We start from the raw sequence: 17,189 nt of genomic DNA on the forward strand, positions 1-17,189 counted from the left end.
AAAAAGAAAATTTCAGGGCTTCCCTGGTGGCGCAGTGGTTGAGAGTCGGCCTGCCAATGCAGGGGACATGGGTTCATGCCCCGGTCCGGGAAGATCCCACATGCCGCGGAGCGGCTAGGCCCTTGAGCCATGGCCGCTGAGACTGCACATCCAGAGACTGTGCTCCGCAACGGGCGAGGCCACAAGTGAGGGGCCCGCATACCACAAAAAAAAAAAAGAAAATTTCAGAGAGCTATTATAAAATTTTGAAGAACATGACAGCAGAAATTTTGAATTAAATAGGAGGGTAAGGCAAGAAATAACAAGTGCTGGCAAGGATGTGGAGAATAGGAAACCCTAATACAAATTTGATGGGAGTGTATATCAGTGCAGGCACTATGGAAAGCAGTATGGAGAATTCTCAAAATATTTTTCACATTAGATGTTAATTTAATATTTAATTAGTTTATAAATTCATATTTAATATTAAGAATACAACTATTATATGATCTAGCTATTCCACTTCTGGTATTTTTTTTGAATATTTCAAAAGTATTTATTCTTGGGAGTCTACTGCTAAGTAACATTGAATTCTCTTCTATGGAATATTTTGATATATTTATATTTTTCAGTTAAATATAAACCTTAACTTTTTTTTCAAGTTCTTTTACACTATAAGAATTGCCTCTCCTCCAATTTCTTTTTTTTCTTTTGACATTTAAAAGCTCTATAATAGTGAAATGATGGTTTTTAAAATTTGCATAAGTCATATCCATTCATGGCTCATGTTTCCCTTAATATACATTCTACGTTAGCATCAAACCAATGCAATAAAAACTCATTAATCCAAGCCCCATTCATTTTAAAGTCAATCTCCACTAATGACCTCTTACTTCTGCTTGTTTCTTTCCTCTCACCTAGAATTCCTTTTGGTTTTTTTGAATTTTTGAATTTTATTTTATTTATTTATTTATACAGCAGGTCCTTATTAGTTATCCGTTTTATACATATTAGTGTATATATGTCAATCCCAGTCTCCCAATTCATCACCCCAGCACCCCCCCCCCGCCACTTTCCCCCCTGGTGTCCATGTTCGTATTATATGATCTAGCTATTCCACTTCTGGGTATTTAACCAAAGGATACAAAAATGCTAATTCAAAAAGATATATGCACCCCCAAGTTCAATAACAGCATTATTTACAATAGCCAAGATATGGAAACAACGTAAGTGTCCACTCTATTAACAGATGAATGTATAAAGAAGATGTGATTAATCAACTATACTCCAATAAAAACTAATTAAAAAAAATCAAATTAAGAATCTGCCTGCCAATGCAGGGGACACAGGTTCAATCCCTGGTCTGGGAAGATCCCACATGCCATGGAGCAGCTAAGCCTGTGTGCCACAACTACTGAGCCCACGTGCCACAGCTACTGAGCCCATGTGCCACAACTACTGAGCCCACGCACTGCAACTACTGAAGGCTGCGCGCTCTAGGGCCCGCGTGCCGCGACTACTGAGCCCACGTGCTGCAACTACTGAAGCCCGCATGCCTAGAGCCTGTGCTCCGCAACAAGAGAAGCCACCACAATGAGAAGCCCACACACCGCAACGAAGAGTAGCCCCTGCTCGCCGCAACTAGAGAAAGCCTGCGTGCAGCAATGAAGACCCAACGCAGCCAAAAAATAAATAAATAAAATTCAAAAACAAACAAACAGAAAAGGAAGATGTGGTATACATATACAATGGAATACTATTCAACCATAACAAAAGATGAAATCTTGCCATTTGTGACAACATGGATGGACCTTGAGGTTATTATGCTAAGTAAACTAAGTTAGATGGAAAAAGACAAATACTGTATGACTTCACTCATAGGAGGAATATAAGAAACAAACCAAATAAATGAACAAACCAAACCAAACAAAAACAGACATGTAGATACAGAGAACAGAGTAGTGGTTAGCAGAGGGGAAGGGGTGGGAGGGAGGAGGGCAAAATGGGCAAAGAGGATCAACTGTAGGGTAACAGATGGATAACAGACTCTAAATTTTTTTTTTTAATTTTTGGCTGCATTGAGTCTTCACTGCTGCGGGAGGGCTATCTCTAGTGTGGCAATCGGGAGGTACTCTTTGTTGCGGTGCACGGGCTTCTCATTGCGGTGGCTTCCCTTGTTGTGGAGTACAGGCTCTAGGTGCGCAGGCTTCAACAGTTGTGGCACATGGGCTCAGTACTTGTGGCTCACGGGCTCTAGAGCACAGGCTTAGTAGTTGTGGCACACAGGCTTAGTTGCTCCATGGCACATGGGATCTTCCCGGATCAGGGATGGAACCCGTGTCCCCTGCATTGGCAGGTGGATTCTTAACCCCTATGCCACCAGGAAAGTCCCAAAACTCAATTTTTGGTGGTGAGCACGCTGTGGGGTACACAGAGGCAGAAACATAGTGTTGTACACATGAAACTTATATAATGCTATAAACCAATGTTACCTCAACAAAAAATAAATTTAAAAAAATTCAAGGGTGAAAAAGAGGGAGGCAACAGGACAGACTTCTGGGTTGACAGGTCATTCATTCACCAAAGGAGCAGGAGAAAGATTTATCATTTTGGAAATGTTGGTTGAAAAAATAAACAAAAAATGTATAAAATTAAATTAAATAGAAGGGTTGGAAGATAAAGCTGAGGAAATCTCCTGGAAAACACAGCAAACAGCCAAAGAGAGAAATAACTGAAGAGAAAAGATAAGAAAATCAGAGGACCAGTCCAAGAGGTTCAACATCTGAATAGTAGGAATTCCACCAAGAGAAAACTGAGGAGAAGAAATCATTGTGAAATTATTTAAGAAATTTTCCCAGAAGTAAACAGCATAAGTTGCTAAACTGAAGGGGCCCAATGAATATCCAGCAAACTGTGGCCCATGGGCTAAATTAAGCCTGCCGCCTGTTTCTGTACAGACCTTTACACTTTTAAAGGGGTGGGAAAAAAGAAGAAGTGGCAGAGATCATATATGAACCACAAAAACTGAAGTATTTAAACACAGGGCCCTTTATAGAAAAAGTTTCCTGAACCTGGTCTTGCACAATGGATAAGAACAGACAAATACCAAGGCAAATTACCATGAAAGTACAGAACAGTGGGGACAGAGTGAAAGTTTCAGAGGGGACGACATGGGATATGTACAAAAGATCAGGAAACCAATGGTTTCAAAAACTTCTCAAAGGCAACACTGGAAATTAAGATGACAGTAGAGCCATGTCTTCAAAATTCTAAACGCAAACAATTTCCAATGTAGAATTCTACACTCCTCCAAACCGTCAATGAAATATGAGGGTAAAATAGATATTTTCAGACATGCAAGGTCTCAATAAAATTACCTCCCTTTTCTCAGAAGCTCCTGGGAGATGAGCTCCACCAGAACAGGAGAGAGTAAACCAAGAAAGGAAGACACAAAATACAAGAGACGGGACAATTCAAAACAAGAGAGGTGAGAAAAATCCCAGGAGGATGGTGAATGGAAGTCCAGGGTATTGGGGATGCACTAGAGGAAGATTGCCAGTCTCTGCAGGAACGTGGCTTTATTTTTACCACATGTTTACCACGTCCAGGGCTCATTATTCTGTTGCATAGAACCAGGTTTCCCTGTCGCCTCATTTCATGTAGTGCAGATCTGCTGGTGATGAATTCTTTCAACTTTTTTGAAAGTGTTTATCTTGCTTTGTTGCTGAGGGATATAGTCTCTGGGTATAAAATTCTATGCTAATATTTTGTATCTTTCAGTCCTTTAAAGACAGTGCTCTGCTGCCTTTGAGCTTACATTGTTTCTGACAAGAAATGTGCTGCCATCTTTATCTCTGTTCTGTACATAATGTGTCTTTGCTCTCTGGCTCATTAAGCATTTTGCTTTTTATCACTGCTTTTAAGCAGTTTTGGTTATGATGTGCCTTGCTGTAGATTTCTTCACGTTGCTTATGCTTGGGTTTCATTGGAAGTCTTCGATCTAAGAGTTTATCGTTTTCATCAAATTTGGAAAATGTTCAGCTAATATTTTTTCAAATATTGTTTCTGACCCCCCCATTCTTTTCACCTTTATATATATTAGGCTCCTTGACGTTGTCTCACATCTTGCTGATACTCTCTTGTTTTTATTCCCCCAATCTTTTTTCTATGTTTCACTTTGAATAGTTTCCATTGCTTTGACTTCAAGTTCACTAATTTTTTCTTCTGCAATGTCTAACTTGTAACCCTAACCTTTAATAAAAAGCATTTGTGTAGAGAGATAAAAACAAAGATGGCAAGAGGTTAACCATTGTGAAATCTAGGTAGAAGATAGGTGGGTAATCATTACACTATTCTTTCAACTTTCCAGTATGTTGGAAATTTCTCTTAGTAAGGGATTGGGGGGCAGAGGAAGAATGAGTATTACCTCTCTATGAGAAACCGACCAGATCTTTCAGTCTCAGCGAAAGCTCGAAAAAGCTTATTACTCTAACTAGAGTTTCAAATTCCTTAAACGGTAAGTAGGAGAAAGAGACAGAGGACACCCCATGATGCAGTCAAAACAGTAAAGTTCAAGGTGACCCCTTTCCCCAAGATTATGTGAGGGAAAGTAAACCAGAAAACTCTCGGTGGCCACATGATTGCCTCATCTTAAAATCCTGAAGTACTTTTATCCAAAGGATGATGAGATCTGTCGACTGAGTAATTTTAAGGGGTTCACCTCACAGTAGTCTATTGTTAAAAGCCTATAGTGTGAAATTCACAGGGAGCAGAGGGGGACTCTTGTTCAGAGCCAATGTTTTATTTTCTTCAAATCCCTAGCAACTAGTACCGACAATATTGATGTGTCCAGAGACCAGGGAAAGGCCTCTTTGCTTCAACTCCTGGCTACGCCAATGCTCAGAAGATGGGTGAAGAAAAACTACGAGAGAAGGTCAGCGAGCCGTCTTCACCCTGTCACTGCCAGAGTAGGGGCTCTGAAGATCATCTAAGTGTAAAGGTTCTTCCTTTCCCCCTCAGCTGCCAAACAGAAGCAGCTTTGTTCCTACTGCCATTAAGGAAAGTTCACGAGGATCATCTGAAACTGGATTAGAATTAGCTGGGAAGTCCCGAGCTCCCTCTAAACACAGTACAAGCAGCCTTCCCGCCCTTACCATTGTAACACTCCTAGCAGCTTATCCTTGTCATTGTGAATCTACGCTGACACAGGACATAAAAATAATACTGCTTGTCCCCAACAGCCATGGAGAAGGAAGATCTGCCAATGCCATTCATCCAGCAGACTAGTACAACCTACTTCCTGCTCCGGATGAGGCTGGACTAGATGCTCCTACAATTCTTCCCAGACTGAAGATTCTATGATTTGATGGCATCTTTTTTTTTTTTAATGGGAGTATAGTTGCTTTACAATGTTGTGTTAGTTTCCGCTGTACAGCAAAGTGAATCAGCCACATGTATACACATGTCCCCTCTTCCTTGGATTTCCTTCCTATTTAGGTCACCACAGAGCACTGAGTAGAGTTCCCTGTGCCATACAGTCTGTTCTCATTAGTTATCTACTTTACGGATACGTCCGTAGTAGTGTATATCTGTCAGTCCCAATCTCCCAATCCGTCACACCACAACCCTACCCCTACCGATTTGATGGCCTCTTGACACAGCATGATACCCGAAATCCTCAGAGCCTTGCACTATGAGTGGCTATAATCATTTCCTCTTTCCTCCTCAAAACAATCCTGAACAACAAGGTTCAGACAGGCAAGGACTGACTTTAAGACACAGGGGAAACACCACAGCAAGAGTAAGTCCTGAAAAGTTTCCAACTGCCAAGCCCCCCAGCCTAGAGACTGGAGGCTCATCACTGAGTGAAGGCTCAGGCTTGCTTTGGGATGATTTGAGGGTGCACCCTGGGAGCCACAAAATCGTAGACACTGCTCTGCTAGCCTCCCTTCCCTCCTGACTCTCAAACCTGCTGGCTTCTCTTCCTGTACCTGGCTGTAAATGTCTGTGTCTCTCAAGGGTGAACCCAGGCCCTCTTCTCACCCTGCACCCTCTCCTCTGTGATCTGACTCACTCCTTTTTTTTTTTTTTTAATTTTATTTAATTTTTGGCTGCATTGGGTCTTCACTGCTGCATGCAGGCTTTCTCTAATTCTGGCAAGTGGGGGCTACTCTTTGTTGCGGTGTGTGGGCTTCTCATTGCAGTGGCTTCTCTTGTTGCAGAGCATGGGCCCTAGGCACGTGGGCTTCAGTAGTTGTGGCTCATGGGCTTAGCTGCTCCACGGCATGTGGGATCTTCCCGGACCAGGGCTCGAACCCGTGTCCCCTGCATTGGCAGGCGGATTCTTAACCACTGCGCCACCAGGGAAGCCTGCGACCCACTCTTGACTCTTTCCAACACCTGATGACGCCCCAACCCTAATCTCCATCCCAGACCTCCTGCACATCTGCCCTTAGACAGTCCATAGGCACCAGAAGCACAACGCCCGCAAAAGGAAACGTTCCCCAGCAAACCTGCTTCTGCTCCTTCTTTCATGTTTCAGTGAATGTTGCGGCCTTCCAATAGGTCGTCAAAGCTGGAAAAGTGGGAATCTTCCCCAACTCCTTCTCCTCACTCTCTGCTCCAATCAATCACCATAACCTGACACTTCTACCTCTGAAGACTCCTTCAAGTCACTTTACTTCTCGCCACCTGCCACTACTTCTCCATCCCCCCCGCCACCACCTCCAGCCTGGACCACCACCATAGCTCCTAATTGAACCCTCCATCCAGCCTCCACACAGCAGCCAGAGGTCTTTCTAAGCCATGTCTCTCCCTGACTTAAAGCCTTCAGTAGTGTCCCAGTGCTCCTGGAATAGGGATAAAGTTCCTTCACAAGCACAGGGAAGCCCCGGGCACCTCTCCAACTTCTCTGTGCATACTCCCTTGGCCCCCAGCTCCAGCCAGGCTCCAGCCTTCTCATTTTCTTGCCAAGCCTGGATATTTCTCTATGTGACTTACTGTCCCCCATGCCCCATCACCACCACCCTCCTCTTGGCCAGCTTCTCCACATCCTCCGGGTCTCCCTCAGCCTCCCTCAGTACCCAGGCCTTGTGGGGTGGGGCCTCCACCACGTGCTCCAACATCACCACACCATAGTGCCCCTCTCAGGGCACTTATGGCAATGTATTACCATTACCTGTCTGAATCCCACTAGGACCAGGTCTCCTTATACACCATTACATCTGCAGCTCCCGCACAGCTTCTCGCACATAGGAATGACCGCATAAACTTTGGCTAAATGAACAAAACCCTTGGTCCCAGAACCCACCAAAGCATGCTGAAATGGAAACAAGCCATAATGTATGGTCCTGGGTTTCTCTGGCATCTCAGAAGTCCTCCAAACAAGGAGTGACTGCTGGAGACTGATTCAAACCCATCTCTTCACAGCTAGGCTCCAATGATTTTTTTTTAAAAATTGTTTGTTTTTCTCTATTTTTCTCCACATCTCTCCAAATTTTTTAGCTCCCAAGAATAAAATAGGCTCTCCTAGTGCAATAATTACTTAATATCTCATTTACTTCCTACGAGGTCAGCTGTTAGGCCAAATCATTAGTAGACTTTTGAAGTGAAATACCATCAGCATGTAAGAAACAGAAAGAAAGGAATATTGGAGATCTGCCCTGTGAGAGCTTGCAATTTGAGCCATTAGCAGTTATTCTTACTTTGGAGCCCCAAAGACATATATTAAGATCAGATCGGTGTATATCAGAAGCAGATTGCTTTGTTTTAACCAACGCAAACTTTCCCAAAGAGGAATGAGCAGGCAACAGCTGGCTGTTATCTGGTGATTACTAGATCCTGTGTCTATCAAAGCTATGAGCAATTTGTTTCCTCGACTCTGCTAAGGACTTACTCATAACCTTGAGCAGACAAACTTATCTCGGTAATTATATCTGTAAAGTGATAATAACTCCTTATAATGACTCATTGTTTTCTGAGCAATTTTTTTTGATTATTATTTAATGCAAGCCTTCAAAGAATTCTGTGATGCTGGGATTAGAATTTCCAATTGAAAAAGATGTTAACTAACATGTCCAGGTCACCCAGCCACTAGGGGTTGGAACTGGGACTGTCAGCTGGATGTTCTGACTTCTAGCCTAGAACTCTTTCCACTCCACAACACTGCTTCGCGCCGACTTTTTTTTTTTTTTTTAATAATAAAAAAAAAAAGCCTGGGGGGCTTCCCTGGTGGCGCAGTGGTTGAGAGTCCGCCTGCCGATGCAAGGGACACGGGTTCGTGCCCCGGTCCGGGAAGATCCCACATGCCGCGGGGCGGCTGGGCCCGTGAGCCATGGCCACTGAGCATGCGCGTCCGGAGCCTGTGCTCCGCAACGGGAGAGGCCACAACAGTGAGAGGCCCGCGTACCGCAAAAATAATAATAATGATAAAAGCCTGGGGACAGAAAGCAAGTAAAACTCATACTTGCTGCAATTCAGATGAAGTCTTGGCTATCTCGCCCTAACTTCAGTGCTAGCAACAGCCCTTCACAGGAGAAACTGATTGAAGTAATCAAATCAGAGGCTCGCCTTGGGGACTCTCCAAGCACATCTCACAGAGGCGAGCCACAGGACTGGGGTTCACAATTTATGGCTGTTGAGTTGCCAGTGATAACTTCACAATTTGGCCTGACTACTCCACTAAAGAAAAGATTCTTCATTAGCAGCCAAACCCCTGTTTGTCTAAGAGGTGCTATGTGCCAAAAACACCAGAGGGAAAATCTTTTAGTGCATATTCAGAAAGCCCTCTTTGGATCCTGTGGTAGATAAGCTCTCTTACATCTGATGGGTGACACATGGATGATCCCCGAGTCGCAAACTGCTTCTCATCGAAATTTTATCCCAAATTAAACTACTTATCACCCTATCATAAGAGTGACATTTAGTCCAAAACAAAGAAGACTGTGTTTAGAAATAAACGGCAAGAATACTGCATATTAAAAAACTACAGGGGGGCAGTGGAGAGGGGAGGGTGGGGAGCCTCTGGGATTCAACCAAAGCTGTACTCAAGTGACAACTCATATCCTTAGATGCTTTTATTAGAAAAAAGTTAACCAAGCATTTGATTCAAGAAATTAGAATAAGAACACACACACACACACACACACCCCACAGAAGAAAGAAACTGAGTTTTTTAAAAGACAATTAAAATAGACAAATCACTACCAAGTATTTCCATGAAAATAATAATACTAACAGCGTAGAATGAGAAAAGAGATCACAACTACCGACACAGAAGATATTTTTTAAATTATACAAATCTAATTTAAAGTTAATAAATTTGAAAATTTTAGGTTGAAAGGCCTATTTTATACGAAAATATAAATTGCCAAAATTGATTCAAGAAGCTGAAGACTGAATAAATAAATCATAATTAAAAGACTGTCAAATATTTATCCTCTTCCCCCCCAAAAAGCAACAAATTCAAATAGTTTTATGGATAAATCATTCCTAACATTCAGGGAAAGGAATGTCCATGTTATTTGATCTATTCTGGAACATGCAAAAAGATAAGAAACTTCCCAATTCAGTTAAGGAGAGACAAACTCTGATGCAGAAGATCTGAAAAAGACGGGAGAGAGGAATTATACACACACACACACACACACACACACACACACACACATATAAAATACATAGTATTCAGCTGTTCATTCCAAATATTTCTTGAGTGCCCACTGTGTACCAGCATTGTTCTAGGTGCTGGGGATACAGAAGTGAACAAAACAAAGGCTATGCTCTCACAGAGCTTACATTTTGCTGGTGGAGACCAAGATTAAAAAAAAAAACAAAGAAAACAGTAAGTATGAAATGTCAGATTTGACATGGTGAGGGGGATGAGAAAGTAGGGGGAATTTCAATTTTATATAAAGTAGTCAGAGGAGACCTCACTGGTGAGGTGGCATTTGACCAGAGACCTAAAGGAATTAAGGGAACAAGCATGCAGATATCTGAAGGAAGAACATTTCAGACATAGGTAACAACAAAGGTTCCTGAGGTGGGAACATACTTGGAATGATCAAAGAACAACAAGAAGGCTCCAGTGCTAATGAATATAAACGTAAAAATAATAAGTAGAATTTAATAACACTGAAAAAGAATACTGCATGTCTAACAAGTAAGTTTATCTCAGAAATGCAATGAATGATTGCTCAATATTATAATGAATTAATTATATTACATTACTAGATTAAATAAGAAAAACTATATGATCATTTCAAAAGAAACTAAACCAGTAGCTAAGCCTGGTTTTAAAAACAAAACAAAAACTCTTAGTAAGCTGGAACTAAAAGGAAGTAATTTGGATGTCAACTTCCTTAGGGAAGCTTTCTCTAACGTCCCCAGACCTACACCAGACTAGTGCCCTGTATCATTCCTTTGTAATTCTCATCACAATTATAACTAACAAATTATTTTTATTAACTGTAAGACTACCATATTAGAATCCTTTTGAAAAATGAGGTGTTTCAAAAATATGATACTTTTAATTAATAAACTAGGAATGAAGATACAATGTGACCATTCAAAAACAATTTTTAAAATATAAATGAATTGTCTAAAAGGACACAGGATGAGAGTTATAACAAGAATAAGTAGTTTTTATTAAAAGTACACAGAAAAGGGCTTCCCTGGTGGCACAGTGGTTAAGAATCTGCCTGCCAATGAAGGGGACATCGGTTTGAGCCCTGGTCCAGGAAGATCCCACATGCCACGGAGCAACTAAGCCTGTGCACCACAACTACTGAGTCTGCACTCTAGAGCCCACATGCCACAACTACTGAAGCCCATGCACCTAGAGCCCATGAGCCACAACTACTGAGCCCACATGCCTTGAGCCCGTGCTCTGCAACAAGAGGAGCCACCACAATGAGAAGCACGTGCACCACAACAAAGAGTAGCCTCCACTCGCCGTAACTAGAGAAAGCCCACGCACAGCAACGAAGACCCAATGCAGCCATAAATAAAAATAGAAATAAATAAATAAATAAATTTTTAAATAAATAAAAATGGGCAAAGGGTTTGTGTAGACATCTCTCCAAAGAATATATACAAATGGTCAATAAGCACATGAAAAAATGCTCAACATCACTAGCTGTTAAGGAAATGCAAATCAAAACCGCAATGGGATACTTCACACCCACTAGGATGGCTATAATCAAAAAGACAGATAACAAAAAGTGCTGGTAAGGATATTATGAAATAGGAGCCCTCATACACTGCTGGTGGGAATGTACAATGGTGCAGTCACTTTGGAAAACTGTTTGGCAGTTCCTCAGAAAGTTAATTACCATATGTCCCAGCAATCTATTCCTAGGCATCTAACCAAGAGAACTGAAAACACGTTTCAAAAATAATAAGTATAACATAAATTCCTCCAATCCATGAACATAGTATATCTCTGCATTTATTTAAGCTCTGCTAACTTTCATCAGTATTTTGTAACTTTCAGCACACAGATCTAGAACACATTCTTTTAGATTTACACCCAAGTATTTCATGGTTTTTGTTCTACTATAAATGATACTATTTTAGATTTCAATTTCTAATTGTTCATTGATAGTATATAGAAATACAATATATTTTTGTAAATTGACATTGTGTCTTGCAACCTCGCTAAACTATCTGCAATTCTCCTTATCATACAGTTGCTCCCTTATTTGTGAAGTTAAGAATTTTTATTTTCACATTGCAATACAGCAAAGAAACTAGAATATTAAAAATTTGTTAAAACATCAATTCTCCCCAAACCAATCTATAGATTCAAGACAATTCCAAACAGAATCCCAGAGGAATTTTTTAAATAGAAATTGACAAGCTCATTCTAAAATTTATATGGAAAAGCAAATGAACCAAAAGAAGCAAAACAATTTTGAAAAAGAAAAACAAAGCTGGAGGACTCACAATATCCGGTTTCCAGTCTTACTTTAAAGCTACAGTAATTGAGTCAGAATGAGTGTTAGTGAAAGTATACATATAGGTCAAGAAATAGAACAGGGAGTCCAAAAATAGACCCACCCAAACATGGTCAATTGATTCTCAACAAAGAACAAAAACAGTTCAATGGGGGAAAAGGATAGTCTTTTCAACAAATGGTGCTGGAACAAATAGACACTCACAAACAAAAAAATTTACATATATACAAAAATGAACTTTGATCATAGCTCACAATATATAAAATTAACTCAAAATGGATCAAAGACTAAATATAAAGCCTAAAACTATAAAACATCTAGATGAAAACACAGGAAAAAAAAAACAGAAAATTTTTGTGAACTTGGGTTAGGCAGAGATTTCTTAGATAGGATACCAAAAGTACAATCCATAAAAGAAAAAATTGATAAATTGGACTTCATAAAAATTAAGAACTTCTGCTCTCTGAAAAATACTGTTGGGCTTCCCTGGTGGCGCAGTGGTTGAGAGTCCGCCTGCCGATGCAGGGGACGCGGGTTCGTGCCCCAGTCCGGGAAGATCCCACATGTTGCAGAGCGTCTGGGCCCGTGAGCCATGGCCGCTGAGCCTGTGCGTCCGGAGCCTGTGCTCCGCAACGGGAGAGGCCACAACAGTGAGAGGCCCGCGTACCGCAAAAAAAAAAAAAAAATACTGTTAATAGAATGAAAAGACAAGTCACAAACTGTGAGAAAATATTTGTAACTCACATATCTGATGAAAGAAATGTACCCAGAATACATAAAGACCTATCAAAACTAAAATAATAAGAAAACAGACAACCCAATAAAAAATATGCAAAAGATCTGGACATTTCACCAAAGAAGATACACAGATGGCAAATAAACACATGAAAAAATGCTTAACACTATTAGTCATTAGGAAAATGCAAATTAAAATCATAAGACACCACTACCTCTGAGAATGGCTAAAATTTTTTAAACTGACAATACCAAGGACTAACAAGGATGCTGGTGAAAAATGTAAAACGGTATAGCCACTCTGGAAAACAATTTGACAGTTTCTTATAAAGTTAAACACACACTTATCGTACAACCCATTAATCCCACTCCTAGGTATTTACATATCCAAGTGATATGTTCACACAAAACCTGTGACTGCTTCTAGAAGCGTTATAGAAGCATTTGCAATTGCCCAGAAAGTGAATAACTCAAATGCCCTTTAGCTGGGGAATGGAGAAACTGTAGTACATTCGTACAACAGAAGAGTAGTTGGCAATGAGAAGGGACAAACTACAGATATATGCAACATGGATGACTGTCAAATGCATTATGCTAATTTAAAGAAGGCACATTCAAAAAGCTACATACTGTATGATTCCATTGATAATGACATTCTGGAAAAGGCAAACATATAGGAACAGAAAACAGTTCAGTGGTTGCCAGGGCCTGGGGGTGGGAGGGCAAGATGACCATAAAGGGGCTGTACAAGGGAATCTGGGGGATGATGACCTGTTCTGTATTTTGATTATGGTAGTGACTATATGACTGTATGTAATGGCTGAAATTTGAAGAACTGTTCACTAAAAAGGGTAAATTTTACTTATGCAAATTATACCTTAATTTAGAAATGAAAAAATGCAACATGTATTTAATATATTTCAAAATATAACACTTAAATTATCTGTATGCTAACCAAAGTTTCTTTACAAAAAAAGTGTAAGAATGAATGAAAACTGCTTCAATGTAGGTGTCCTCTCAACTTCTAAAACATCCTATGACCCAGGACTCCATCTGAAAAAGCTATGTAATATATTTAATACACAAATTGAAACTACATTCTTTTCCAAAAGAATGTGATTCTTATAAACTAACATGAGGAGAAATTGCTAACAGCGAGGAAACAAGAAAAACAGTACATTTTGTAATCCTTGCATCTTTGAAACACACTGACAAAACTTCAGGGAACGAGTAAATTTTGGATTACAACATGGATTTACATAATTGAAACATCATCCATTAACATAAACTAGATAAAACAATATCTCGAAAAAAATGAAATTTTCGAGATTGAGACTGAGATATATACACTAATATGTATAAAATGGATAACTAGGGCTTCCCTGGTGGTGCAGTGGTTGGGAGTCCGCCTGCCGATGCAGGGGACACAGGTTCGTGCCCTGGTCCGGGAAGATCCCACATGCCGCTGAGTGGCTGGGCCGGTGAGCCATGGCCGCTGGGCCTGCGCGTCCGGAGCCTGTGCTCCGCAACGGGAGAGGCCACGGCAGTGAGAGGCCCACGTACCGGAAAAAAAAAAAAAAAACTAATAAGAACCTGCATAAAAAAATAAGTGAAATTCTAAAATTTAAAATAAATGAAAATTGATGACTAATAAGAACCTGCTGTATAAAAAAATAAATAAAATAAAATTCAAAAATTATTTTAAAAAAATGAAATTCTCGGGCTTCCCTGGTGGCGCAGTGGTTGAGAGTCCGCCTGCCGATGCAGGGGACACGGGTTCGTGCCCTGGTCCGGGAAGATCCCACATGCCGCGGAGTGGCTGGGCCGGTGAGCCATGGCTGCTGGGCCTGCGCGTCCGGAGCCTGTGCTCCGCAACGGGAGAGGCCACAACAGTAAGAGGCCCATGTACCGGAAAAAATAAATAAATAATAAATGAAATTCTCCTTTCTCTTACAATCTCTTTGCAAAGTCAACAGCAGAAAAAAAAAAAGAAAGAAAAAAAACTACATTTTATAGAAAGAAAAGAAAAAATAAGTGAAGAAATGAGTAGAACTGGAAACAGAAGTTGGGTCAGGTTACAAATCATCCATATATTCTTCAGGTCTATTCTTCCATTTTCCAGCTCATTTGTACCTCGTTCAAGAAGTTTACCGAAGACTCCACTTTCTCCCCCAAAACCCTGGCCCCCCAGGAAAGAAGTATTCTACCTCTTCTTGAAATCCTCTAACATTTGTACTGAACCTCTTTGTTGATCTTTTCATAATGATAATATTGACTGAATTTACTGTGTGTCAAGAACTGTATCAGACGCTATACCTGCATTACCTCATTTAATACTCATAGAACCACATAAGGTAGGTGCTATTATTACCCATTTTATAGATGAAGAAATTGAAGCACAAAAGGGTTCCATTATTTACCAAAGTCACACAGCTAATAGTGGTAGATCAGAATTTTATCCCAGCTAGTTCAAATCCAGAGCCCATTCTCTGAATCGCTATACATAAAGATTAAGTCATTCATCCAACATTTAAGCACTAACTCTCACACTAAAGACAGACTTAACAGAAAAACAAATATCGTATCTTAACGCACATATGTGGAATCTAGGAATCTAGGAAAATGGTACAGATGAACCTGTTTGCAAGGCAGAAATAGAGACACAGATGTAGAGAACAAACATATGGACACCAAGGGGGGAAAGGCGGGGGTGGGATGAATTGGGAGATTGAGATTGACATATATATACTAATATGTATAAAATAGATAACTAATGAGAACCTGCTGTATACCACAGGGAACTCTACTCAATGCTCTGTGGTGGCCTAAATGGGAAGAAAAAAGAGGGGATATATATGCATATAGCTGATTCACTTCACTGTACAGCAGAAACTAACACAACATTGTTAAGCAACTATACCCCAATTTAAAAAAGAAGAAAAAGAAAAAAAAGGAGTATACATATTCAAAAAAAAAACCAAACAAACCAGACAGACTTAAGAATAAGATGAGGTCCTACTCTCCCATGAAAGAGCTTCTGGTCTAGTTGGAGACCAACACAAAGAAGTGCAATACACTGGTTATACCTTAAGTATGTCAGGGGAGTGACAGGGAGGGCATCTCAGGATTGTCTGTGTCTGTCATAAGAGTGTGACACTGTGCCACATTTTAGTGTCCCTGTATTCCCCCATAATTCCTACCAGGCTCTGAACAAACCTTTGTTGAATGAACAGCTAACACCCATCTCCTCTACTTTTGTTGTGTCTGTACCTACCGCCACTCTAAAACTCAACTTAGAAAGATGTGACAGGAAGCCAAAAACTACATTTACCTTCCTCTCAATCATATCCTTAAGAACACTGATTCATTCCATGAATATTTATTGACTACCAACTATGACCAGCCACTGTTTTTGGTATGGGATACAGGGATGAACATATCAGATAAAGACCATTCTCTCCCGGAAGCAACATTCAAGTGGATGAAACAATCAAACAAGTACCAAAAAACAAAAACAAACAGACAAAAAACCCACCAACCAAAAAAACAAAAAATGAAACAATATCACTTCAGATCATTTTAAGTGCTATGAAGAAAATAAAATTAGGGAATATGATAAACAGTGATAAACAGTGAGGTGTTAATTTAGACCGGGAAGACCAGGCTGTGAAGATGACATTTAAACCGGTGCGTGTTGGTTAAAAAACATCTTTGTTTTACTCCTATTTTTAGAGGAAAAAGGCAAAGCTAGAAACTCCATCTGAAATTAGGAGTCAGAATTAACAGAATTCTTTGTGTCACTGACAAAGAATTGCAAAAATATTTTTTCTAAAATTTATACCTAACTCAATTGTTATAGAAGTAGAATGCTGTTCACACATTCACCAACTTTATGTAAAATTGGTTTGGTTTTATTTTTGTAAACAGTGGCTTTGCTTTATTTCAGGAAATAAATTTTGACCATATTGCATATTAATTTTTTTTTTTTTTGATACTTGCTTCTAAAAGTTGGGGGGAGCTACCTGCATGCACAAGGGTCACGGCAAAAGGATGCAAAAACGTTATTTCTGTAACACCTGTTTTCGGGATTTTGTTTTAAAAAGCACCTTATTCAAATATAACATTTAAAAGAATGTAACATAACAATCCACATTTCACACCCTTTAAAAAGCATACTGGAAGGAAATGGTATATCTAGAACAATGAAGAAAGTTATTTTTTACTAATGCTGCAAGGAAATGGACACCAGGTTTTTGAAAAATTAATTAACACTGATTTTGGCAACTCATTTAACTGCTCTGAGCCTCCATTTCTTTCCCAAGGGTAAAATGAGCGTGTTGACATTAAAGGATCCCTATGGGTCCTTCCAGCCCTAAACGCTTCGATTGGCCTTTAAAAATAGAAGGTATGTGATTCAGAACCTTTACCGCATGGGAAAGGCAGGTGATAATGATCGTGGACACTTTTTAAAAAACTTGCTCATTTGGGGGTTCAGTTTTTACAACAATTTTCTTCTGGTGTAAT

At 40.0% G+C, this 17,189-nt stretch overlaps 1 protein-coding gene across 2 annotated transcripts in view; it reads right to left on the bottom strand.

Annotated features, from left to right (window-relative positions):
• Positions 1-17,189, bottom strand: part of STXBP1 (syntaxin binding protein 1) — a 71,640-nt gene that overhangs the window by 52,804 nt on the left and 1,647 nt on the right. The window lies entirely within an intron of this gene.

Source organism: Aethalodelphis obliquidens, unplaced genomic scaffold, assembly GCF_003676395.1.
Source record: "Aethalodelphis obliquidens isolate GAN/ISIS:26980383/991018 unplaced genomic scaffold, ASM367639v1 scaffold7, whole genome shotgun sequence".
Lineage (NCBI taxonomy): Eukaryota > Metazoa > Chordata > Mammalia > Artiodactyla > Delphinidae > Aethalodelphis > Aethalodelphis obliquidens.